Source organism: Lonchura striata, chromosome 4 (assembly GCF_046129695.1).
Source record: "Lonchura striata isolate bLonStr1 chromosome 4, bLonStr1.mat, whole genome shotgun sequence".
Taxonomy (NCBI): Eukaryota; Metazoa; Chordata; class Aves; order Passeriformes; family Estrildidae; genus Lonchura; species Lonchura striata.
The window spans coordinates 35,907,717-35,932,330 of record NC_134606.1 but is presented as its reverse complement, the minus strand read 5'-3'; the positions used below and the strand labels follow the sequence as shown (position 1 = coordinate 35,932,330).

General features: G+C 35.7%; 1 long non-coding RNA gene across 1 annotated transcript; it reads left to right on the top strand.

The window, feature by feature from the left end:
- Nucleotides 1–1,486: 1,486 nt before the first annotated feature.
- LOC110485070 (uncharacterized) lies at nucleotides 1,487–4,019 on the top strand. The gene is made up of 3 exons (XR_002467859.2): nucleotides 1,487–1,582; nucleotides 1,952–2,010; nucleotides 3,952–4,019. It is a non-coding gene; the product is annotated as an uncharacterized LOC110485070 (long non-coding RNA).
- The last annotated feature ends 20,595 nt before the right edge of the window (nucleotides 4,020–24,614 follow it).

Genomic DNA, 24,614 nt, shown 5'->3' with positions numbered 1-24,614 from the left:
GAGTGACAAATTACAAACATGCATTCATTGTATTTCTCTGAATTTTCTTTGCCTCCCATTTTTCTTTAAATCTCTATTGTAATTTCTGAAACAAGTCCAAACAACTCCTGATGAATCCTGAATATAATCATATTGATAATTCTGGTGTTTGCTTATTTTTTCAACTATTTTTCTGATGATTTTTCTTACAGAAACATTTGGTGTGGATCTGTCCATTGTAGGCAATTAATTGTGGATTATTCACTTAGTTGAGAAGATGACTCTGATTTCACAAAAGAACTGGCTCACGGTGGGCTGTAGACTTACATACTATACACAAAGCTCTTTTTCTAGGAGATTTGTCTATACCCTTCATCAGCTGATGTACTTGCAGATGTACAAATTTCACATGACTTTGGGGAGATTTCTGACATTTGAAAGCATTGCAATTTTAATCTGTCCAGCAAAGACAAGGCAGCAGAGGGAACACCCTTATCTACAGCCACCAAGTCATCTGTGGGATGGAAGACCCCCTGTTCCCTCGATAGCTTCATTCTTACCAGGGTTACATAATGGGCAGCCAGAAAACACACCACAAAGGATAAAAAAGGAAAGGATAAAAGGATAAAAAAGGATAAAAAAGGATAAAAGGTAAAGATTTTCTTCACCTTGCCTACAAAACATTTTTTCCCCTTACTATCTACACAGTCTATTCCATCCCCACTTTCTGCAGAAAATGAAGCTGCAGTCATCATGTCCTTTTCTTTCATTTTCTTTCACCTCAGTTCTCCATAAGTGATGCCAGAGAAACAAACCATGCCCTACCAGATCTGGGAAATCTTAGTTAATCTTGCTTTTGGTAATCTTCAGTGATTTTTGATCCCACAAAAGATTTTCCACCAGTTGTACAGACAGACTTGGCTAATAGCTTTAATTTTGTTGTCAAACAGATGGTTTTTCTCAATTTGCTCATCTCTTACAAATTACTCAAGGCACAGTCACTTTTCTAGGAAATGTTTTGGGGGTGCTTGATCCTCTCAGGCTTTTTTCATGTTAGCAAGTAGTAGGATCAAACAGAAACAGAGCTGAGCACTGGGGTATTTAACATATACATTGTTGGGGCAAGTTTACTTCAGACTAATTTAGGAAGAAAGGAGAGCCCTGGAAGAGTTGGGAACATCTTTGAGGAAGCACAGACATTTCCCTTCAACCACTATAATGGCTTGTGCCATGTCCAAGCCCTCTGCCTTCATTGTAAGCAAGAAAACCCCTTGGAACATTACCTGTACTTAACTGAAGAGAGCACCCTATTCCTATGTCCTCTCATTCATCTATGTGCTAAGAAGCCTGATATTTCTTTTGAGTCTTGAGTCAAAAAGGGAGCAGAAAATGCTCTTTTCACTCCTTAAGAGACAGATGTTTGGGGATGGAGGCGTTAACTGAAGACAGGCAGCGTGGGAAGCAGTGCAACCACGGAAGAAAGCTCTGAAGGAGCTCTGGGGTGAGGCAGTGGCTCCGTATTCTGCCTCATCCCAGCTTCCACCATAGGATCTTCTTTTCAAGACACCTGGCTTGAGTCTCTGAGATTGTCATTGCTGAAGTGGTAAGTGCCCACACATTCCTGAAGCTGATGGGAGTTTGTCCTTGAAGGTACAAGCTTCAGGGAATGTTACTTTTGCTATGTTAGGAAAAGGGGAAAATGTCAGCTAAATTAATCTTATGTGCAGTAGCTGTTTATGTATTTCCTAAAATCAAACACCTGAGAACCAATTTCAGTTTAGATAGCCATCCACAATATCTTTAAGGAACATTTTATTATTTTTCAGTTTTCCCCTCCTTGTTCCTCAATGTGTTTCAATTATTTCCCCCTTTTCTTTCCATTTTCATGGGGTAAAGTCTCCCACAAGGCTGTGTGCTCTTCCACACTACAACTAGGGGCTGTATAATAAACCTCTTCTCTTGCCTTTCTCAGAAAGCCTGTGCTACAGAGGAAGATGGGAACAGCAAGATTATGGACTACAGCTGCCTGAGGTATTACGGTAGTATTTCATTACTGAAGTATTTTAATTGTGAGCCAAAATATTTGAGAATTTGTTTATTTTTAAAGTTGAAATTTTCCACTGTTTAATTTCCCTAAATAGCTTTAATGCTATGCAGTCTGAAAATGGTCCTAGATATCTCACACTGGACATCCAAAATTATTTTAGGTGTTTTTCCTAGTTTTGCCACTTTACTGGTCTTACATAGTAATAGAACATGACCATTAAGAAAACTTAAGTAGTGTTAAAGCATGTGATAATAGAGTAAAAATTGTTTGAAAAATGGTTGTAAAGTAGAATTGTGTTCAAAAAAGATTGCTGAAGAATCCTAATTCTGGAAAAAAAGAGGATTTTGGTTGGAATTTATGTATATATTCAATTCAGGAAAATTTTAATGTCTTGCTGCATACATTAGGATTCTGTAATGTTATTGTAAACATTACAAATAGAACACAAGTACTATTGCTGAAAATATTATACAGCATCCTTATTCAGGAGTTGTCTTTTCAGTAAACATAGACAAAGTTTTCTACACGTTTCTTGTTCAGAATAAAATTGCTCTTCACATATACAGTGCTACAGTATTTGCTAACAATTACTGTGATCTTTAGCAAGGTTATATCTGGATTTCACTGTTTCAAAGGTAGTGGTGGGGAGGAATAAGCAAGCTAAACCTTTCAGCCTGTTTTTAGTGCTTGTCAGGTCAACTGTATGAACACACTGCTCTTCCTTAGGATACTGATCTGCCCATGCTGATGCACTCAGGTTTGGATTGCAGTGACAATGAGGTTTTGGGCAATGTCATACCTGCCCATGTATACAAGTGACACAATCCAATCAAGATACCCCTGGTGACTCGGAAACTTTGGAGTCTGATGATGAACTAGTTCTTAGATTTGTAAACATCACTGTTTTCCACAGTGGCACATGCTTGTCTGTTAGCATGGTGTATTAATGATACATATTATTTTGTCAGAGCTGCTTTAAATGTGTCTGTAAGGGATTTTTACTGTATGTGTTTACAGTGCTTGCTCCTTGTCAATTAGAGGACACACTGCAGCTTAGTAGGCTCATGCACAGATTTTTATAGGATGTCAGAACAAAATGATTTTTTATTGACAAAGGGTCAAACAAGTTGTGCTTTTTGTTATGTCACACTAAACAATATGAGGAGCATGTTAAAAAAGCTCACTAGAAGGCAAAGGCTAGGAGAAATGATTTAAAGCTACATTATCCTGTTTCTAATTCCTTTTCTTTCTTCCTGCGGAAATGTAATTGCAAGAGGCTGGGAGAAAGGATTGGAGCATTGGCTTCTATGTCAGCCTTGAAGAGAGTCATAAAGTCTCTTTTATGGGGTTCTCTCTAGCTTACTTCTACTTTTCCAAATTAGAGGAGACAATATGACAATCTTAGCTAGCTCTGATCTTACATCTTAATTTGAAAACTCATCAGCAACATCAATGCCCAACTTTAGGGGATATAAGGAAAAATTTTTGAATTTAAACAATTTCCCATCAACCTGCAGCAAAGGCCCTTTTTACAATTGTTGGCACATTGCTTTAAAGACTTCCTCTTCCCCAATTTTATAGGTGCTGATAATAAATATTCTGCATATCTAATGTCTGTCTCAGTTAAGCTGTCTGGTAGATCCTAGATATAGGAATCAAATATGCATCTGGAAGATTGAAACTGTAAGTTGTGCTGAAATTTTTCTGAATTGACTACAGCAAACATAAAGCACTAGAAATTATAAATCTGTGAAGCAGTTGAAGATTTTTTTTCATCATCATTTGTTGAGGACTAGGTCTGTCTGTTTTACATATTTTGAATTCTTTTAAACTCATATCTATGTTTTAAACCCCAGAAACCTTACAGTACTGTGTATCACCCATTCCTTACCATTTCCTGGCATCATTCAATAAAATTCCTGTAGTTGCAGCATGCTGCTGGTGCTGGTGTACCTTGGTCATGACCTGGGAGGACCACCCACTCCTGTAAAAGAGAGGGTAAGTCTGTCTCTATGCTAATTTGATTTTAGACTCCCTTTGAAGAAAAAGTATGTGTGTCCTTCAGTCAGCTTCACTTTGGGCTGAGCTGCTTCTGTGGTGCAAATTTAGGTCTTCAGGAGCCATTTATATCTGTGTGTATAAGGCAGAGGGTATTTTGTGTGTGTAGGTGAGAATGAGGAGGGAAACATTTATTGGTGCTTTTGTTTCTTTTTCTAGTTGAAAAAAGCCCACATATTTTGCTAGTTATATTTGAAAAAAAAATTAAAGAAAAATAAAAGCAGTAATATTAGCAAAATGAATTTTTAGTTAATGAGATGTGATTGATTACTATGAAAGGAAAAAAAACTAATATCTTATTACATATAAATCTATGTGTATTTTTAAAGATCTAAATAATTTTATTTGCTACAAAAAAAAGCACTTGCAATTAGGAATGAAAAATGCAGTAAGTCAATGAAGAGAAAATAAATTTATTGAAGTGACTTTGCAAATCACAGTTAATTGAGCCACAAACAAAGCAGCAAATAAAGGAAATAATGTGGTAATTGGAGCCCTTATCCCTTATTGGCATAGATTATGGCTTGCTATCTTTTAGCAGTATTAAATCATTGCATGTGAATGTTGCCAAAAAAACTCTTCATTTCCTTTTAGTGACTTCTTACTGCCCTCAGTTGAAGTTTAATAGAAAAGGAAGGACATGATGTAGTTTTAATGACAGGAAACCCATGGCTTCCAAATGAATAAATTCCATCACTGGCTGCCACAAAGTGTGCTAATTATTTCCTTTGATAAATTAAAAGCCGTAAAAGTCCAAAGTGTATAGCATGTGGTTTACAGTTATAGTCTGCCTGTCTGCATTATTGAAAGTTCATATAAACCTCATTATTTTAATTTAATAAACATTATAATTATTTTTTACACCAGTAGGCAATATAGAAAGCACATGTTGGAGACAAACTTGTCTGACAGAAGCGTAAATAGTCCACAAACAGAATAAGCAAGGAACGTGATATGTCATGTGTCATGATAGCTTGGGTTTTTTATGATACTTACAAATGAGCAGATGCTTATTTTTTTAGCTTTATAAACAAGAGAGTAGTGACTAGCTTTATTCTGTAAATGAGTATCTCGTTCTGCAAAGTGTGCTCTGATGAAAAATATAGCCCCTTGCATTTTTCAACAGAGTCTGAGAAAACCTGGGAAAAGTCTAGGGAAATCTGGAGAGGGAAATGGAGGTTTTAGAATAAACATTGCAGGGCAAAAAGGAAAAAGATCAAAAAACACCAAAACCCACCCAAAAAAAAAAAAAACCAACAAAAACCCACCCCTATTTTATCTAAAATAATTAAAAATGTCCAACAGTAATGTAAAATAACCAGGGATGGTTTGGTGCTGTTTGGCTTGTTTTTTTCCGTTCCTTTTTTTTTTTTTTTTTTTTTTTTTGGTCCAAAAATGGCCATATCCAATGACAGAATAAGAGCCTGAATATTTTTAATGCCTATTGTACTAATGACATTCAGGCCTGCTCAGTCCCTCATGGGATTAGGCATTTACCTTAATGCAAAATAACCCAAAACAAAACAAAAACCAAAGAAACTGAAGAATGAGTAACAAAGCTTATTTTTATAGGTTATGAAAGCTCATTTTGGCTTATTGTTCTAAAACATTTTAAGTGGCAAATACTTTACTTTCAGGCTAATCAGACCACACAGTAAAAGAAATAGGTAAAAGTGCCAAATCTTTTGCTGTGTCCTGATCTAATACACCTGACTACAGCTGTAAACTGACTCAAATGCACTTTTAAAACAAAAAAAAAAAGTATTCTGCTGGGCTACACGATAATTTTGCTAAGTGTATTCATTTGGTAATGAGACTGGAAATTTCTGGAGACACAAGACAGAAATGGCATGCCAGAGCAGAGGGCATAGGTTCACACAGCAAATATCTGGAACCATCAGGAGGATGAACAGAACTAGGTCTGACAGGACCAGGAAAAAGCAGAAGACGGGCAAACCATTCTGCCCTCTCAATTTAAAATGCATGCTAAAGAAACCACCACAGATACTGATTAAAATAACAGGAACTGGAGCACATACTGTTTTTCCACTGTATGTGATAAAACACATTGCAGAGGTGGGTATGCACAGATATCTGTGCCTTGCTGTGGGACAGCTGCAGCTCCCAAAAGACTGATTCCTGTGTCTCGTGATGCTACAGCTCATGTTGGAGGGCTTGTTTGTGCTGCTTATTGAGCTATGCTGTCCCTTGCTCAAATCAAACCCTGCTGGCCAGCACAAATGTGTAACTGCTCTGGCTTGCTTGTGCTGGAAGCAGCTTTTCTGCAACGAGGCAGAGACCTCTGCCTATGTATGTCTTGTCCAATTCAGTAGTTCAGTGCAAAACTAAGAATGTGTTTCCTTGGTTTGTCAAAGTGTATGCCTAAATTTTCTGAAGCAAGTTCAGATTGCATGTGCTATGGGAGGAGGTCTGCAGAATTGTATCAAATTGCACTGATGCTGACTTGGTGCTGAAATGATTTGATATTTCAACTAGAACTGATCTGTTTTAGAATGATTGATAATTAATCGTGTTATGGGGAAAGATGTAAATGTCTGTGAGAAAAAGAGAAAAGAAAAAAAAGTACCTGATTTTATGATAAAGTGCTTGAGCCAATTTCTGAGAAATGTTATTTTGCCTTTTGTTGAACTGACATGGAAACATCTTTTGTTTGATGTAATGGCACCTTTCTGTCATTTCATTGTTACATGGTAATATGAAAAATGTTTTTGAGGAAACAGAGTAATAAGTTTTTCTGAATATTTTAGCTGAAAAGGAGGTTGAGAAAGAACTGGGGGAGGTGTTCTAACATTCTTGCAGAAATAATTGGTGTTGCAAGGAAGTGTAGGAGGGTGAGTTCTTCCACATTGCAATATAATGCAGTCTCAGAAGTACTTAACTGTACCATGCATTATACTTGAAGTATAATTGATTGCAAAGAGCTAAAAAAATATATTAGAAATACCAAATTTATAGTAACACTTGCAAGAATATTACCTTGAAGAGGGGCACACTCCCTTTACAACTGGATGTCACTACTTCTCTGTGATAACAAACCTATTTAAAATAGAATAATGGACTATTAACAGCATAGTGAGGTCAAATCAAATGCAAAATAAAAATATCATAGTAAACTGTGGCAAGATTGTAGTGTATAAATTACTGCTGACTAACAATTAAAGGACCTTTCATAGACTTGCTATGTCTGTAGTACAAAATTTAGAGAGAGATATTTTTTTGGTTTTGATTATAAAGACATATTAGGGTCTACTTGGAAAATGCAAACACATGTTGACCAGGTAAAGGAATTCTGTTACTTTTTCTTTTTTTTTTTTTTTTTTTTTTTTTAATTAGCAGGAAGAAGATAAGATTACTGCTTTTTAGAGATTATTTACTTGATTTTTCCTTCTGTAGTCATAATATATCTTCTTATAACTGAAAATGGCTCTCATAACAGATAATCGCATATTTTCATTGTATCTTGCTGAAAGAATAATTAACTTTTTTAGAAATGCCATTGTGAAACTACCTGTAGAGACCAAAATACATGGTAAAAGTTTTCCGTAAAATACTACAGGTCCTTAAACATCTGATTAATATTAGCAGTATGGAGTAGAAATATTTTGTTTTAAAGAGTTTCTTTGTCTCTTTAATATTTGTTCTTGTAGTTGTTCTTCAGTTAATGATGTGTATTTTGTGTCCCACAATTTATAGGATTTTTATATTTGATAACATATGTTTACATGTACAGCTATGTGAACTGTGTACCACAAACTGTTACAAACTGCTGTCTGTAAGCTGTGTTGAAATTTAAGAAAAAAAAGGCTTCTGTATAATCTTGGAATTCAAAGGCAACAGTGATAGACATAATACTGAAGGAGCAGCTAGGTGGGGAAAGGCAAGGTTGCTGTGAAAATTCTTCTGTTTTACAATTTATCAGAGGTTAAATGGCCTAACAGAGCTGGACAGGACTATGATCAAATTAATATATATCCTGTCAACTTCCTGGCTTCTCAGTCAGAAACATATAGGAGTTACCTCTCTGTGAAAATTGACTGCATTTGACTATGAGAAACAGGGGGAGGAGGGACTGTGGTTTCTTTATATACCTGCAGGAGGTCAATGTAAGAGGCAGTGATGAAATTCTCTCCTTGAATTTTCAGGGCTGTTTACAGCTCATGTGCTACAGCACCACAGCATGTGTGGCTGAGAATATGAGACAAGACCTCTCTGATGTTCTGGGGTAATACAAAAGCCTGTTCAAATGTTTTATTTTGCTTAGGCACTAGAAGAGTTCATGATTTAAAGACTATAATAATATGCTGTTCCATATTCTAAGCCTGACACTAGCATTCCTGGGAGTCAGATGTGGCTTCTTGGTTTCAGACTGGAGAAAGCAGCAAATTTTTGGGGTGCATTGTGATTACTTCTGCAGTATCCAAAGGGTACAGAGCAGGGAGGTGGCAAGTCTCTGGTGTGTTTCATGACACAGGTTCCTTGTCAAAGGAGAGGTGATTAAAATTGGTCTTGATACATTATTGCTGCTTGGCAGAATAGGATAGCACGCTATTTTCTCATTGCTAGGTTTCATGGCAAGATAGGCCAATGTAAAGCTGTAGATGCAGTTACCATCAGAAAAATGTTAAATGGCTGTTAAATTGCTGAATTTGTTGAAATACGGTGTTTCTTCTTGTCACAAATATTTTATCTGTTTTTATCGGATTTCTATTTCTTTCAAGTGAGTGAGGGAGCTAAATAATAATGTTATCCTATATATGTTTCCATTGCCATGGGGTGGGAAAGCACAAGGGTTAAATATCAAATGAGCTGCTTGAAGCTCTAATTTGACATCACATCAGGGTTAGTTGTTTACTAGCACTAATAGTTAACTAGTGCACAGCCTTTAAATTACTGCTTATTACAGAGGTGCTGTTCACACCACTGTGCTTAAGGAGCTGTCAGCATTTTCAGTGGAAAACTCTGTTAACAAAGGCTTATGACTTTGTCATGAATATCTGCTCTGAAACTTGCCAAATGTCATCTCAGGTTAGAAACAGATTATTTCCTTTATTGGAGACTACTTGGCTGGGGTAGGGAATAAATTAGTTTTCAAATTATTTAGAACTCCAGAAGACCTGCTTGTAATGTTTCCCCACTACCATACTCTACTGTATTGAAAATAATGCAAGTGAGGAGGATTCCGGGACACTGGGGTAAGGAAAGTGTAATGCAGTGGAAAAAAATGAACACGCAAGTTGTTTTGTTGTAGCTTTGCACTGGATTCTGTGGTGGTAAGAAGGCACATTGCCAAATTTTTCTAGCTTTTGCAAAATATAATTGAAGCTTTGGCTGTTAGAATTTTGGGGGTTTGATGCTTCAATTTACTTCTTTATATTGACCATTTAAATCTCACTTATTTAACCTAGCAACTGAGGGGGCGTGAGTTTGATTCTTAGCTGTCCATCAATGTTTCTGTAGCCTCAGACCTTAATATAGACAAACCTGGGTCTCATTGTCCCATCAGAAATGGTTTCCCTCAATGGCCTACCAATTAGGGTCTGGTTAGATACTGAGGATGTGAGTTATTCCAAGACCTCAGCTTTAGTGATGTAAATGACAAACAGAATTCTCAGACTGAAGCATTGTTATTTTGGGGGAATTTCCTCTTGCTTTTCAGAAAATAACTGCTTTCTTATGGTCTTTTTTACTACTGGTCTATATTCAAGGAATACTTTATTTCTCCAGAACACAACTCAGAGCTTTTAATGGTGGACTGTTTTATTAAGGAAAGACTTTCATTTTACTGTTGATACACTGGCAGATGTTTCTTTCCTTTAATTTTGCTTTTCTTTTTTAATTTTCCTTGAACAATAAATGTACCTAACTCCAAAGCTTTAAACTTTGTTAACTTTTTTTCAGTTGGAGTTATCTGAATATTTAATGAATAAAATTACTGTCTTCCTTGATGCCATGTATTATATTGTATGAAAACTAGGCAGGATAACAGCTTCAAACTTTAAATGTTGTTTTGTTTTTTCTTTTTCTTTTTCTTTTTCTTTTTCTTTTTCTTTTTCTTTTTCTTTTTCTTTTCTTTTCTTTTTCTTTTTCTTTTTCTTTTTCTTTTTCTTTTTCTTTTTCTTTTTCTTTTTCTTTTTCTTTTTCTTTTTCTTTTTCTTTTTCTTTTTTTTTTCTTTTTCTTTTTCTTTTTCTTTTTCTTTTTCTTTTTCTTTTTCTTTTTCTTTTTCTTTTTCTTTTTCTTTTTCTTTTTCTTTTTCTTCCTTTTCCTTTTCCTTTTCCTTTTCCTTTTCCTTTTCCTTTTCCTTTTCCTTTTCCTTTTCCTTTTCCTTTTCCTTTTCCTTTTCCTTTTCCTTTTCCTTTTCCTTTTCCTTTTCCTTTTCCTTTTCCTTTTCCTTTTCCTTTTCCTTTTCCTTTTCCTTTTCCTTTTTCTTTTTTTCCTTTTCTACTGCTTTTATATTTTCAGAACATACTTTGTGCTCAAGCACACACAAAAATATTGCTATTTTGGAGATTACAATGCACATTTTTGAAAAATCTGTAAATCTGCATTTTGAGAAATAGTTGAATATGCCGCAGTTCCATATGGTTATTTTCAGCTCCATAGTTTGTGATACATTTTTTTTTTTTGTGCTGGAACATATTCAGGTTTTGAGGTACAATATTTCCACAGCACTATTATTCATGCTTTCTTGTTCACAGCTTCACTGTGTCTTACTCAGCAGCCTTATGTCTCTTGCTGTCTGCTTGTAGGTGCTAGCCAGGAAAAAAGATGCACATGCTAATAGATGTTTTTTTCCTGGAGGAAAATATACAAGCATAAATTTCACCAAATTGGCTTTTATTTATGGAGGGGGAGCATCTATTGCAAGTAAATGTAATTTTATCTCTGTATTTTGCAATGGACTGAAAGAAGTTAGTAGAATAAATATGCATGCAAATTCACTAAATAGTCACTCAGAAATCTGAGTGAAGCATCATTGTGAAAACAAGGTCTAAGGAAAAGTGAATATGACATCTTTAAAATTATTTTTGACATCTGATAGAAATAGATATGTAAGCTGTGAAAAGGCAAGGTCGTATTCAAAACTAGGGAGTAAAAAAAGACTGAACTAACAGGCCTATAGCCCTGCATATGTTGGGGATTTTTGACATTAGAAACATTACAGGGGCAGGAAGATAAGAAAGAAAATTTCAAGTGTCACTTATTATTTTTTATACAATAAGATATGCAAGAAATAGAAAGTAAGTTGGAAAAGCACATTCTGTATTCATTAAACTGAACAGTAATGCTTATAGTAAACCTAGCTGATTGTTGATGAAATGTAGATTATTAAACCTGAAAAGCAGAATAAAAATGAACTGTAGGATGTTGCAATGGAGCCTTAAAAGGAGGTGGAAGACCAATCTGAGGTAAAGCTGCTCTGAAGTGTCAGGGCTATTGGTGAAGAACCTCATTGTTCATCAATATTATAATCTACAATTTGGGGAATATTATTTTAACCCCTTGCCTTCACCATGCACATCTGTGTAGAATTCCTTCACTGGGCTTCTGAACACATCATGCACACTCCAGTTGCCCCTGATCTGAGTGCAAAGCTAACAATGTTGATTCATTGTTGTGCTGATAATGCTCAATTCAGAAAAAAAATTAACCTCAAAACCCAGTAAATTTATTTTCCTTCAAAATCTTTGTACCACATGCAGATGTTAATTATTTCCTATACTATTTCTGTCATTTAGGTGAAGAATCCATGTGTGCCTTCCATGACCCCAAGTAGGTTGTTAGCCACAACAGAGAAACAGGACTTCAGAGGGAGTTGCTAACCTTCACTGACTGGCCTGTCAGCCAGGGAATGATACAGAGCACCTTCAAAAGGTCCCCTAAGTAATGAGCACTAAGGAGGGTTATAATGGGCCCATCATTAGCTCCAGCTAATATTTTGACCTAATGCCCACATATACTACAGGTGTCATGCAGGGCCACCATAGGATTAATCTGCAGGATACTTTGTGGCTAAATGATGACAACACATTTCTTCATCATGTTTCCTGACTTGTAAACCTTTATGCATGTATTTTATAAAATGCAAGTAAATTATGACCTCTTGCATATATTTTTAATTCTTTATTTAGCCTCAGTTGCCTACAGTGACCAATGAAACCAAGTAAATATCCATGTAAAAGAGAAAATAAATGGCAAGATGTTAAAAGCTTACCCTCTAATAAGGATGGAACAAAACATAAATATAGCAACTAAAGACCTCACCCTTTCTCCTATTTTCTATTCTTCCTTTAAACTGGTTTTTTTTTGTTGTTTTTTGTTTTGACTTTGTGCATGTGTGTTTTGGTTTTTTTTTCCTCCAAATCCTGTTACTACTTACAGTTTTGAAGTGTATGAGACTTGTGCACTCCACTTCTGCAAATATTTTTGTGGGTGTCCTGTACACTTATTCCCTGCCTTCCATGGAGAGTTTATTTCATGATAAATAACTTTTACACCTTTCTCTAATGTGTTTGGTTTTTATTTCACTAAACTTATTCACTTGCTCCTTCAAGTGTTGGACATTCTTTCTTTCTCTCTTGATAGTTAAGGATCCTTCTGATTGTGTTTGCTAAGGATCTACCTTCTCAGAAATTACAGCTCCTCTTCCTTTTGTTTTGGTAGTATCTTTACATCATTTCCAAAGGAATAGCAGTCACTGTGGGGTGAACTGAGTGAAATTTTTATCATTTATATTCTCAACCAGATTTAGGCACAAATTCATCCATTTGCCAGCACTCCTATCAACATGTCAAAGACAGTTAAATTTTAAGACATCTTTATGCTTTGTTAACCTGTGCAGTTGAGCTGCTGAGTGAATTTCATGTGATTACAATTTGAAAGTCATATGTTAGAATACATCAAGTATAAAGATAATTTGTGCAGTTTTTGCCCAATACTACCAAAGAGACATTGCCATCCTATTATCAGCTCATTTAGTAATTGGATATTTAATACAAGAAAAGACAATATTTGACTGATAAGTACTTACTTTTAAATTCCTTGCACAAATGCATTCCCCTCACCCTGCCATTCACATCTCTGTGGTTTTGTATTCTTATATCACTCATATCAAAAGTGCTTGCAACCAAAATATTGGGTGCTGTTTAATCTTACAAAGATGAAGGAACAAAGATTTTGCATTCATGTTGAAACATCAGAAATGTCTAATAAGATGGTAAAAAACACAAGTTATTTAAAAATTACATGAATTGAGTTAAAATTTCAACTTAGCTTAGTAAAACTTATTCTCAGATTCACTGAAATACAGAGTGCAGACTCCACACATGTATTTGTGTATGTGCTCACACAGATTATTTTTCTTTAAATTATGTAATGTAGATGAACATAAGTTGCTTTTTTCTTTGGGCAGGAACTTGTTAAAAGACAGCAGAGACTTCAGAAAGAAATGTTATGATGTTGGTTTAAAACTGAAGAACTAAATCTTGCTGCATGACTATCTTTATAATAATTTAAGTAACTATGCACATTTGATGCTGAAATATTGCTAGAAATGGATTTTACATTACTATGCCAATTTAGATAACTTATTAAAGGCACTATTCTGGGGAATTGGATAATGTTAAACTCTAAAAGGCCATCACAAATAATTTCATTCATTGGGAAACAGCACTTAACAGAAAAGAGAAAAGAAAGTATTTTGGATGACATTTAACTTGACTTCATTTGGGCAAGAGACCTTGAAATTCTCAAATGGGCTTACTGAATACAAATAAATGTTTTGTTAGGGTTTTATTTATTTATTTTCTTCCTTTCTCAATGGGTTATTTTCAGGGACATTCAAGCAATCTCAGCACAGTCTTTTTTATTTTATTTTTTTTTTAAGAAAAAGAATGAAAATTTTCTTGAGACAAAGATATTCAGTCCTTAAAATGATAAAGTCTGGTCAATCCATGTTTGTTGTTTCTTTCTCTATTGCTACTAAAAATAAATCCTTGAGGAGAACATTTATTTAGCTCACTTTTTCATTATTTCCAGAGGCTAAAGCTGGCAAGGCAATTTATAATTCAATTTTTGCTAAATCCACAACACCTAATATATATGTCAGGCATTTCAACGGCAGGGTACTTTGGGGATAGGTGATAAATTGTGCTGATTATAAGTGCAAGCTGTTCTTCTAAAATATCATATCCAAAAGAAGGCAAGTATTATTAGGAAAATGAAATGTATCTTTAGAATGTCCAGAAACATAAGAGATAATCACTTCACGTGAATATATTTTCCCTTGAGTTTTACAACTCAATATTAGTGTTTTACCATGGTTTTGATAGCACTCATCTGAATGGAGGGACAATCATAAGTTGGTAGTCTTTCTGCAGCCACATAGCTCTTAGGCCTGCAATGATTCATTTCTCCCAAAAAAGAGCTTTACTATGAAACCTGAAACATGGTCATAATAATTTTCTGATTATGTTGGGGAATGTGAAAAGTCCAAATATTATTCTATAGTATAATCTGTCCTGATCTTTTAAACAACTTTTCAATATTTCCATGTATTTTCCTGTGGGGTACACATGGTTAATTGTTTATCAGTACTGCTGAGCAAAACCAAAAACATTCTCCATAATAATTTTGTTTGTTAAAATAATCTGAAAACAAGAAAAAAGATAGTATGTCCTGAGAACTTTCCTGTCAGGTTCTGCTTTTTTAAACCAACAATCTCTTAGTATTACAAAGATGAGATCAATGTATCAGCTAAAAACAGAACCAAAAAACAGGCAAATGTAAATGGGTGGTTGAGATTTGGGGAGTGATGGAAACCTTTTTAATTTTATGTTGTTAGTGTGAATCTAGCTTGGCTGATTTTGACTTAGCTCCTCAGCAGATGCTCCTTGTTTGCCTTGCCACCCATAATTTGTATCCTGATCAGATTCTCTGAGGAACAGACTGATTCTGTGACTTTTTAAAAATCAATTTAGTACTCATCCTATACTATCATCCTGTTTTAGGTATATTTCCTTGTCTTTAACTTTTCAGGAAACTATTTTCTTGCTTTAAAGGCAGGCACTCTTATTTTTTTTTTCTAAAACAGGAAAAATTCACCTTAAAGGAAAGAAAATAAAATTACAAATTTTCTATGCATCTAAGATAAAATAAAGTGTCAGTAATAAAATCAATAAGGCCTAGAGTAGAAAAAGACAGCTTGAAAAGCTCCCACTCTTTCTATTTGTATGCTACTTTTATTTATCAGTTTATTTTAAACTGTATCCTAAATCTTCTCTGGAAGTTATTCTTATTTTCTATAGTATCAGCAACCTGTTGTGGACTCAAGTGCTTCAATCCTCCTTGCCCTCAAAATCTTAGTTTTTGTATCATCTAAGATCATTTAATGAAGAAGATGAACAAAATTGGAAAACAAATGATCAATCATGAGCCAGACCAGCTTAGTGTGCACACTTGTCTGAAAGACTGATGAGATAATACCTGCAAAAGAATGGTCTGCTCTGACAGGAAAAGGAGAACCAATGTATCCAGAACACCCAATAGCTCATCTGGCAGTAAACGAGAGGTCAAAATGTCACTCTTCCAGTCCTGCCCCTTGTGGTGTCAGAAATCTATGAAAGAAGTCCTAATATCTGCTCAACAGTATTATAGGCATTCTTTAAGTGTGGATGGGAAATTAAAAGTGGGTGGAATTATGGATAGAAAAGAGATAGTGTCAAAGGAAAAATGAAATAACTTTGGAGAAAGATTGAAAAGTACATTGCAAGGAAGTCACCAAGAAACAGATACTTGAACAAGAAGCAAGGAGAGATGCTTCAAGAAGTTTGAAGAAATAGCAAAGAATAAAATGAGGAAGAATCATGAAAGTGTTTTCCCTCTTTTTTTAGTCTTTCCCTTTGAGATTCAAAAATAATTCCTTAAAAAGAGGGATGAGAGAATTGTAGTTGAGAATTGCTTGCTCATGATTGATGATACGAGGCAGGCACAGTTTCTGTTCGGCTACTTTTCTTGGGCAGAGAAGGACACTGTGTTAAAATACCCTTCCAGATAAAGACATGCTGAAATTTGTAAGGCTGTTAGTTGAACCTAATCTCACACTGGTAAAAGCTGTTACTACAGCAAGTCAGATTGAATCAGCTATTAATAATGCAAAGATGTCATTACTTCCCAAAAGAGATTCTTAGCACAGCTTGTAGGAGAGAATAATATTTTTCATGTTATTAGAAGCAGACGTAGAAGGGGACACTGTATACTGTATGAGTAACATACAGTATATGAGAGAGTCTTAGCAGGCAAAGAAAAGACACAGACTAGAGAAGTTAAATAATTCTTTTTTTTCTGATAATTTTCCATTAGATAAATTAAAATCTGGGCTTCCATTAATACAAAATTCCTATTATGGATACATTCTTGGCCTTGAAGAGCATGGTAGTGAAGAAGGAAGGTTTTTCAGAGGCAATGTTTATTTTTGAATATATTTTTCTATGCCCTGATGACACATGAATGGGCTTCTTAGAGTCCTTATGAATTTAATGGGACCGAATTGAGGCTGACCTGTAAATATCCTCATGCCAGTGTAAAAAGCACAGTTCTCAGCCTTCTGGAATAAGAGCAGATCTTTGGTGTAGATGTAGACCTTTTACTGGTTTTCTTATTCTTGGGCATTTTTTGTGGTTTTTGTGGTTTTTTTCCTTTTTTTTTTTTTTTTTTTTTGATGGGGAGGGACTTATTAATTAGTTGGTGGATTTTTGGGGACTGTTTATCATATCTTCTATTCTTGTGTAAGAATTTATACACAAAATTTCAGAATTTGAATCACAGATGTAGTATTTCTAAAACAGTATTTGCTGAGAGGGCTGAAGAAGACTGGAAGGTTGTATGCTCGTGTGAGTCTCAAGGACCTTGAATACAGGCAAAGCATATGTTTTGACATTGAACTATATATAACTATTTCCAAAATAAATACAAATACAGGTTCTCCTGAATATTATATTTGTTAAGTGGATTGCTAAAATTGTTACCAATTTATATGTGAGATTAAGAAAGACTATTTCAGCCAGCCTTCAGCCAATCCCCTAATTACAAGAATCTGTTTCTATACATTCCGTAAAAAAAGAATAATCGAATAAAGATCCAGGTCTTTTCTTTCTTTTTCACAGCAATCAAAAGAGTTTAGTTCAACCTTCAAAGGATTTTGCAGAAGCATCCTGTTTGGTGCATGTGCTCTTAAAGGGGTGGCAATACATTATAGGAATCAATGGGTGAAGACAAGACCAGCATCTGAGCAGTGTGATAGGAGTGCCAAGGTGCCACTAAAGTAATCCATTGGCCTTTATAAACTTTTCTGGTAGAAAAGAATGGACACAGAGTCTGGATCAACCTCGTGTTCTCTAAATCTGGGCAGATGTAAATCTCATCTCAAAAAATATGATGAGATTTTTAATGAAAGAAGGCTTTTTCAGGTGATATCATAGGTCTGAAAACACATGGTAGGATCAAAAAAGTACAATTAAGGTTTTCTTAAATTATTTCAAAGTAAATGCAACTTGATTTTAATTAGTTCAAAGGCTTGTCTGAGAGATATTCCTCCTGGCTTTCCTATTAGGACCAAAAGTTGAAGAAAAACCAGGAATTGTATCCAGTTGAACATGGAAAATCAGGAACTTCCATAGAAGATGGTGCCTATGTTTTGTTGCAAAAACCAGATATTTAGGATAGAGATTTTTGCAAGAAACATTTGAGAGTCTGCTGTCATTAAGAGGGTGCAAAGAGGGAAAGATAACAAGACCGTAAATAATTTTATAATGCAGAGGAAATTTTAGCAAAGTTAAAATAAATAGAGACCTTGGGCAAATGGAAATCCAACTTTCAATTACTCTAAAATGGATTCTGGCTCATTGGATCTAGCTGACACTTTGAAGTGTTTGAATCCTTGCAGATGCTATGTAAGAACTGAAGCCAGACCAACTACACCCCCTCGGTCCTTGCAAATGCAGAAGAAGTGGTATCTCAACACTGAGAGAACCAGCTCTTTCAAGAAGGAAGTTTGTAGATATAACATGAGCAGTGGCTGTCACTAAAAGTCAAATGACTACTTTTAGATGTTGGTGAATGTTATCAGAAGGCAAATATAGCATATTACATTATATAGCCTACTTTCAGGGTTTTGCTGTTTTCCTGTTTAAAACAAAATCCATGTTAAAATAAGAAAATCCAGGTAAAAGAAGAAAAAAGGCAATGAACAAAGTATTTATTTTACTGTACTTCAACAGTAATTTCATAATCAGAGGTATCTTTAAAAGTATAAACATTTTCCATTCCTACAGTTAATATCCTAAAACTGCACATCTGTAACAGTACTCTTGCATTAAGCAGCAGAACAGATATTTTGTGTATCAAGGTATTTACAAGATACCAGTAACAATAAAGTTTGTGCTCTGAACAAGTATTTTGCTGTGAACTGGACACAAAACAGTCAAGAAACATGAGGAAATCCTAAGACAGTATAATTCTAGCACTTGGTTTTAATTAAAAAGTTTTTCTAGACCCTAAGCCACATGTTACTTGTATATATTATCAGGATACAGGAAAGAAGAGAAATTTCACTGAGGCTTGTTAACCCAATATTCAAAGCAGTTCAGTTAAGAAAAGGAAATCAAACAATAAATGGGGATGGCTGTGAAATGCAGGTGAAATTCTTTCAGTGAAATCAGAAAGAGGGCACTTTGTAGCACTCGTATTCTGAAAAGTGACTAGAGCCTCTGTAAGGAGAAACTAATACTTTTTGTATTTTCATAGCATATTCTCTTGAAGGTCTAAAACATCAGAAACAGCCACTTATTAGTTTTAAAAAGTGATCAAATAATTCACAATTCAATTTTTCCTGAAGAAATATAGGTAACACTTTCCCAAATGAAGGTCCTGTGTAACATAAGGTTACATAAGGTTTTTGTAGCTTTTTATTTCTACGTGGTCAGTGAAGTTAGTATATCAAGCTGAATTTTCTGATTGGAAAGAAGATTTAACATTTAAAAAAGATTTAAAAATTCTCCGATTCATTCAGAGTATCATGGCACTGTGACTTATTCTATAAGTATTCCAGTGTACAATGCAGGACTGTAGCCAAATAAAGTACTCTCTGATGGATTTGGAAGTAGATAGGAAGGTGGATCAGAGGAAAAAAAATGTTATCTGAAAAAGGATTGACTTCCAATCCTGCTTGTGAAATAGCTTTAGCAATGAAATATGTGCTAGAACAAGAAAGGAAAACCACCAGATGACAAAATGGGATGGATAAAGTGCATGACACAACAAAAGAAAAAGCTTTCCTTAAAACTTCATTGTCATAACATATTCCTCCACTGAGTCCATGAACAAAACACTTCCCAGGAAGTGCAGTGCAAGAGCATGAGGTCGATGAAAGTTATAGATGGGGAAGCAAATGCAGCCGAGAGGTTCAGAACAGGGTATATAGCACAGAGCTGTGAGTCAGAGCAGCTCTGAACACTGTGCTGAGCACAGGACAGGAAAGTGCACAGGAACAGGCATATTCTGGGACTGAGCCGAGCTGCCTACAGCTGAAGTGTTCTTACAGACAAGCTACTTTAAGGAAAAAAATGATGTCACTCTTTTTACATTGCAAAAATGTAGGCTAGCATACCCTCCTGATGGGGAGTGCAGATACAGTGATAGGGCAGGGAGAGCTATGCTTGAGGTTAACTGAATGCCTAACATGTGTGTCCAAGTGGGAGGAAACTGTGGTGAGACAAGAAATGAGAGAAATAATTCATTTAGTGTCTGGCATGATGACTGTGAATTTCTTTAAAGACTATTTCTTTATATTGTGTAGGTTTGTGGGCTTTTGTGTCTTTCTTTATTGCTGCTGGAAAGAAGTACATCTCCTTGCTAGGACTAAATTATGATCACTTCAGTTTTGTGACTATTAATCAAGAGAAGGCATTTGCAAGCCTTTCCCAGCCACATATCCTTTGAGGGTTTTGAAAGCTATAGAATGCAGTTTGTTATCTGTCACTGCGGGGCCGTGCCAAGTTCCATGATGCAGTGAAAGCAAAGTCATACGCTGCAGCTGACACTTTCCCACTGACCTCAGCTCATTGCACTGCATAAACAGAAGCTGTTACAAGTCAATATGGTTCTTGGAGTGGGGCTATGCTGAAAGGAGTGCAAGAAAGCTTTCCACGTTTCTGCAAGGTTCAAAGCGAACAATGTGCTTTTTCTGTCACATCAGCGGACGAGGCTGTCATATCCTCAGTTCACCTCATAAATAATAGGCATAGAGGACAGTTGTATAAGGCTGCAGTTCAAACGGGTTCTAATCTGACAGCAGACACTGCCTTTCCTTGACATGCTCACCTTTAGCCATGCTTAATGTTTGGTGTGCTTCAATTTAATACTGCCTGCTTGGTGAATCGACACCCAGGCTTGTAGGCAAAGCCTTGCAAGGAGAAACCACTGGGCAAAGGAAAAAAAAAAAAAAAAAAAAAAAAAAAATTGGGCAAAGCCTGCCAGCCCTATATCAGCTTCTGTGAGAAGACACAAATTTGGGAGTGGCTCACCATGCCTGGGGACCTGCCACAAACCTTTTCTGGTATGGTGTCAGCTGTCAGGGAAGGGGATTGAAAGGAATTGGCTGTGGCCTCTGGGAAGCCACCACCAATCTGGAGGTGCTGGTGGCAGACGGGTTGTTTTGTTTCCTGCCCCATCCCCAGAGGTAAATGTGAAGGATTGAAGAAATAAAGCAGGGATTTATTGGGAGGGAGCAGATTTACTAGGAACTGGTGGGCAGGGAAGCATTAACCTTCTGCTCCCTCTCTGAGCTGATCCACTGGTGGTGGGGAGCACAGCTCCTGTCCCTGCCTGTCTTTCTCTCAGGGTCCTCAAAACAGGCCATGAGGCCATGGCACCCTGTATGGGGGCATTTCATTTCCTCCCTTTCCCCCGTGATCTGCCAACGTAAACAACTGCCTACTTTCACCTAAACTGAAAACCAGATCTGCCTCTAATCACGTTGGGTGACTGTTGACATGTGTAGAGTTTGATATTTTGATAATATTATATGTCTGTGATAATACTTCATTACAGTTATGTCCTTGGCTATAATTCTTTCAACACAGTCACTTTTGTCCTGCCCTTTGAGTTACAGAAAAGCATTGTAAGGCCACATTTTGTTCTGATGGTCACATTACCATTCAGATGATTTAAAATCAATCAGCATTTGATATACCTTTGAGAAAGAGCAAGCAATGCATTTCTTTCTCTTGTTTTTTTCTTCTAAAGGAAATTGTGCATGTGTTTGGGAGAAATGGGAGAAGACTTTTTTCCCCTGCTCAGATTTGCTTGTAATTTGAAACCCTTACTGGTGTGTTGTCATATAATATTATACTCCTCCATTTTAAAGGCACTTTACAGTTACTTCCCTGATTGCTTGCCTGCACAGAGGAGATTATTAAACTATAACTTGAAAATTAGCATGCTGATCAACATCTTATACAATGAATCTGAGGGTTTTTTTCTTTTCATATAGAAATAAGTGTATGTTAGATTGTGCTTTTAGTTTAATCTCTACTAAGTAGTATGTCTTGTGATTTGAACAACAGAAACTTATTCTTATGTATAAAGTGAATAAGGTAAACCTTTGCTTACCACTTCTTTCACAGGTGGTAAATTCTCTACTTATGTTTTATTAATAGACTTTTACCAATTTATTGATTTTATTTTATTGATAAAATTGATAAATTTTATTAATAGTTTTATCAATTCCATAAACTATCTAGGGGAGATAACATAATATCTCATCATCTGCCAAAATAAAAGTTTAGGCATTGTTTGAAAATGAATTTAGTGTCTGGTAAAATCTTGAAGAATACTTCCAATACTTTCTTGAAGTAAAATTTTCCTTTGGATCAATAAATTAAAACATTTCATTTAGATAAATATGAAATGTATTGTGCTGCTATTAACAATTTTTTATTAATCATATCAAGTAAGATTAATTGGCTCGAGAAGTAGAGCAATATGTCACTTGAAAATAGTTACGCTATTTTTGAGACTAAATAATTGTATTTGTAAAGTTGCTCAATGTTTTCTAGAAATTTATTCTGAAGATCATGGGGCCAGACTGCTAAATGCCTTTGTTTTGTTTCCTAAAACCAGCAAATTAGACCAATAAAAATGCGTTTCTGCAAGGTAGGAATTGAGGGCTTTTTAAGTAGATTCTATGCCCAGAGTAAAAGAGCATTTTTTGCAGTTGGATATAATTTCTGTAAAGTTTTCAAGAAGAAGTGCCTTACATATCTCTAGCATTCAGAATGCTGAGAGATTTATATTTTGAATCTGCTAAAGCACACACCTGGTGCATCTTCCTGCCTGTAATCCTGAGCCCATAAGATTCTGGACAATATGAATATGTCTCTTTTCCTGTTCCAAATAATGGAAGATGGAGATGAGCAAACCTATGCAGGAACAATTGGGAATGTGCTGACTTAATCCTTAATGAGAATTGTACGAACGTTTTTCTTGTGCAATCCTTTTAGACTGTCGTCAATATTCAGGACAAGAATATAATCCTGTTAGAGGCAGTCAAGATTATGGATTTTCTTGGTTCATTTAGATTCACTTCACTACTGATGTTTGGCCTGAAGGCAGGGCTCTTTCAATATCTCTGGACGGACGTCACAGTGTCTGCCAACCTGCAAAACATGCAAACTCAAGTATCTCCTTGTGCATGGAGTTCAGCTTGACTCTTCATCATGCAAAGATGATGCTTCTGTATTATGGTCTTGTGATTCACTTTTCCAGAAGAAACGGGGGAGCTGTTCCCTGACCACGTGTAAATGTCTCTCTGGTAAATGTCTGCATCTGGATCCCCACTGTGGTTGATATGAAGGTATTGATCTCAGATCTAAAGAAGGTCTGAAGATGCATGCCCAAACATTACCCACAAATCCACAATATCTCTACAAAATCTCTGTAAACCCCGAAATTCAGATGAGAGGTGTGACTCCTCTCTTACAGCATTTACAATTTTCACTGTGAGAAAGTACCTGCAGGTTTGAGATAAGACTGAAGGCCTCTTATTTTTTATAATAACCTGATCTGTTTCACCATTTTATTTTATTTTCTAGTGGTGGTTTTTTTTTTTTTTTTGGTAGTAGGAAAGAGTTATAAAGACAGACACTGACTCTGGAGATGTAGGAGCAAGAATGAATGTTTTGGAAATGAAAGACATGAGGGCTGAGAGTGAAACCTGAGAAAAACTTCTGTTATTTTTCTTGCTGGCCCACTTGGGTTTAACCAGAGAAGAAAAGAATTGATATAAGAAACAGTCAGGAACTAGCCCCAGCTGCTGTCTGTCTTTCCCATGAATACCCAAAACTCTTGAGTTTTTTGTGAAATTTTTTTTCCCAGCAGATGGTAAAACCAACTTTTTCTTTCAATAAGATTTTCTTTGATGATTCATTATAGTCTGAAAAAAAGTTCCAAATCAGCTGTTAGAGAAGAAAAGAGTAAAGCAGAGTTTGAAGAATACAACAGACAGAATAATAACCTGACTGATTACAAGGTTAGGTGCTGGTGCTTCACTTAATAAACTAAATATTCACAATCTCTTTTTGACTTAGGTGTCCAACCTATAGATGTATCCTTTCTCAATGAACTTTTCATCCTTTTACTGACATTAGTTCTCCTTCTTATTCAATTAACCCAGAAAGAAAGCTTCTGGCAGCGCGAGTCAGCTGTTGTCTGCTGAAAAGAGACATACAAATCTTGTCACATAGCTTTTATTTCTATGGTCAGGAACCCTCAGGCCTATTATTAAGGCAACTTAGGCTTGTGTGGAACTTTGCTGTCTCCTGCACACTCTGAAATAAGATTACATGATGGAGAAGATCAATTTACTGAGAACATTTAAGCTCAGAATATTAAGCTTTTTGTGCAATCACATCTCTCTAGCTGTGTGGCAGAAAAGCTAGCCACAAGATCCTTGACAAATTAGATATTACCACATCTAACTGTGTATATTTAAGCTTATCAAACTGAATCGTTGCATTGTGACTGTGCTCTTACACAGACAAGGACTCCATTTAATAAATGCAGTTCCATTTAATAGTAATTAATCACTCAACTAAAATGTCAAATTAAGGTCAAAGAGACCAGGAGACAAAAAAGAAGAGAACATTAAATTCAGCTGACAAACATAGGAAAAGAGAATATAGAGCCAAAGAAAGTTCTGGGACATTGGCACTGGTAAAACATTTAATCCAAACTTCTTTACTTTCTGTTCAGTTCAGAAATAATCACATTCACTTGGTTCAAAGCAAGGTCATTTTTGTAACTTTTAAATGAAATTTCCTCATTGTATGTACAGTGACAGCCCATTGCAAGCTTGGAATTGTTGGTGCATTTTACAGATGTTGTGTTCTCAGTATTTGCTGTTTCCGCCCTCCCTGTTTCTCTCCTTTTATCTTTGGTATTATGACATTCTTCATT